The sequence below is a fragment of the Athene cunicularia genome (genome assembly GCF_003259725.1).
Source record: "Athene cunicularia isolate RWA chromosome 3 unlocalized genomic scaffold, athCun1 chr3_part1, whole genome shotgun sequence".
Taxonomy (NCBI): domain Eukaryota; kingdom Metazoa; phylum Chordata; class Aves; order Strigiformes; family Strigidae; genus Athene; species Athene cunicularia.
In genome coordinates, this window is record NW_020799097.1 from 76,935,502 (window position 1) to 76,938,689 (window position 3,188).

Consider the following 3,188-nt stretch of genomic DNA (forward strand, 5'->3'; position numbering starts at 1 on the left):
AGCTACACCTCATTTTAGAAAACCTTTTCTGAAGTGCAGAAATACTTCTCAGTGTTGAAAAATATAGCAGCTATCAGGTAACTATTCTCACACTGACCATGGAGCTGGCATGCTATCGCACAGGATCAGCATGTATCATTTGTGAGAGTAATAGTTTCTATGTAAAACTTGATCAATTAGGATAAATGGTTACATTGTAGAGCAAGAGGCATTTCATCATCTGCAGTTCTCAGTACGATCTGGATGAGGATCAAGCATCAAAATAAAAACATTTATTTCTAGCTGAGGACCTGCAAATAAGACAATGGTGTAACATCTATAAAACCACAAGAAAAAGACAGACCCTCCTCTACTAATAGCCAAAGGAACACTATGATGTAAGAATTATAATGAATAAAGTCAAGAAGTGAAGAGTAAAATAGGTACAAAATGGATCTGGAAAAAATTTGGATTGCTGAGACATCAAAATTGGCAAATTAGCAGCTGCTGTGATTAACAGTCATTGTAGGCAGGCCAAGCAACAGCTGGGCAGCAGGAACTGAAGCAAGGGGTGCTACCTATAACAAAGAAAAAAAGTATTTTGTCAGTGTAGAAGACAAGTATTCCAGGCAATTGTTGCAATTATCACTGCTTTTCTCTTCCTTACATGCAGAAAGACCTGTCTGTCATGATTAGATTATGGTCAGGCAGGTCTGGACACTTGGAAGCTTTTATTAGCATAGTTATGCCTGTTAGTCTAAATACATAGGAATCACACAAACTCTGTCCCTAACATGATCTATATTATATCTGCACAGAAAACAGCTAGTCCTGTGCTGTGGAAAGCATATAATGTCCAAAGCTGTATAGACGAGGGGAAACAGAGTACAACACTCTGGCAGAGTGGCAGCTGGGTTTGCAGCAAAGCTACGCAGGTGCTTTTTCTCGGTGCGCAGGAAGCAGCCTGGATGAGCTGGAGGCCACTGCTCAAGGGTGGGAGCAGGACCCCACTGCTGGGCTGACTGCCAGCTCCAAACCCTGTTCCAGGGGTGGGAAGAAAACAAAACCATCCCAAATCAAACAAAAAACACCCCCAAACAATATCTTCCCCTACTTCAGACTACAGTACAACTGATTCTAAGGGCAAGTTTTCTTCTAAGAATTTTTTTCCTAAAAGCCAAATGGCTGTAGATGAAGAATGCACCCTGCACGACTAGCATTTGATGCGTGTGGTCCAGTGGAGCCTTAGGGCAGCGGGAGGATGTGGCTTTTCTGTGATGAGGTTGTTCTGAGTCTTCAATTAGTCACACATGATAAAACAGACAACCAAAATTGCAGCTGAAATTACTTAAGCCAATTTCATGCTGAAATAGTAGTGATGGCTATATCCATCTGTTTTTACTGTTATGAAGACTAAATTGATTTTAAGTGTTTTAAGATCTTTTTCTGGGCTGAAGCTCATCTCTAAAGTTTACTTATTTAATAATTCTTCAAATGAGATAATTGTAGATTCTGGTTTTAAATATAAAACTATATTCCTAGGTCTGTTTAGAGTAAATCAGTTTTTACAACATGGGGAAAAAATCCAGTTAATGGGTTTATTCACTGCTTACTTATAATTCCAGTTGGTAATGTAAGTACAGGTGCTAGGCTACAAGGGTGTAGTCATAGCTATTTAAAAATGGACTTTTACAACAATATTTGGTTTTTAACTTATAAGATTCTCTTAAGTAATGGAATTATGATAATAAATGGTCATTTTTAAAAAAATCATCCCCCCATGTCCATGTGAGAAGAGGCACTGAACTACCATTTCTAGTACTGCACCACGGCATCACTGGCATCCTTGAAGCAATTGTTGATGATTATCTTGTGTTTGGGAAGGAAGGGATGAGGGCTGCTTGTTCAGTGAGGTGCACTCTGGACTTTATATTGCTAAATCAGGTCAGCTGGGGTAAGAGAGCCTCTTCTTGTAACACCACCTTGTAAAATTCTCCTCCTTCACTCAGATAGGGACATCTTTTACAGTTAAATGACATATAATCACTTCATCACTGTAATTATCATGTCAAGAGGAGCAGAGCAGGAGGGCTGGTAGTGCTCACTTGCCAGGCTGCACCTCGTAGCAGTGTTTGAACTGGGCTGTAAAGCAGAGTTAGTCTCCTCGTTATGGAAAACCTGCCTTGGCAATGAATTCAACAGGAAAAAACAAAACAAAACAAACCAAACCAACAACAACCTAGTTTTCTATTCTATTTTTAAAAACTATTTCCTTTTTCTGGGGAAGGAGTGTCAATGATGTGGCATGAACATCTCAAGTAAGGCTGTCAGGAGGTTTACTTCCATTACTGCCTTGCAAAGTGTCTGCTGAAACACTTGTATTGCATGAGGAGAACTAGTCACGGGTTTTCTCCCAAGATTTCTATGTCCTTCTTAAAGTGTTTTATCCAATAAAAATGTCCAAAATGTTGTAAGGATGAGCCTAAAATCAGGGTTCTGACTGATGGCAGAAAGTGAAGGGCTCAAAGTTGAGACACGCTGTTAATTAATGACAGTCATTTTAGCTATGTAATCCTTTCCTCAGGAATATGGATCTTTACTGAGCTGAATAAATAAAAACTTAATAGAAAATGATACAATATAGGCTCCTTGTATGTTTTATGACTAATAAATTCACTTATGATATTTAAATGTGCTGTTTCCAGGTCCCTTGGCTCTCCCTAGCCTAAATAACCCAAGTGAGGCTGGGGGACAGCCAGGAGTGAGGGATCATTACTGGTATAAAAGTATGATTCTGTGCTCTCCTCTTACAGCCCTCCCTCTGTTAAAGTACAAGCAACCCAACTACTGCCTACTGGAAAACCTTGAACAAAAATACTGGTAGGCTTGGTTTAGGAAAAAAAGTCAGGCTAGCACGCTTGAGCCAGAAGAGCATGATTACACCAGGGCTCACTTTGGTCTAGTTACAGTATGCTTGGTGGTGTGAAATCTGCTTAAGTTAGGGTCAATTTTTCGCTTGATAGACTGAGATTTCTCCCACCCACTGGAGAACTGTGAGAGCAAGATGGTATCTGGAAAGCCCCTGACTTACTAGAGGAAGCCAAAGGTTTTCTTTGATCGAATTGGTGATGCATATCCAGATAGGGACCTTGAAATCACCTTTGACCTATTTCTTTAACAAAAAAAAAAAAAAAAAAAAGGGGGGGGGG

At 39.8% G+C, this 3,188-nt stretch overlaps 1 protein-coding gene across 1 annotated transcript in view; it reads right to left on the minus strand.

Moving 5' to 3' along the window:
- Positions 1-351: 351 nt before the first annotated feature.
- RPS6KA2 (ribosomal protein S6 kinase A2) overlaps positions 352-3,188 on the minus strand; it is a 286,123-nt gene continuing 283,286 nt past the window's right edge. Inside the window, exon 22 of the transcript XR_003398161.1 lies at positions 352-557. The gene's annotated coding sequence lies outside the window, so the exon portion shown is untranslated. The remainder of the gene's footprint in view (positions 558-3,188) is intronic.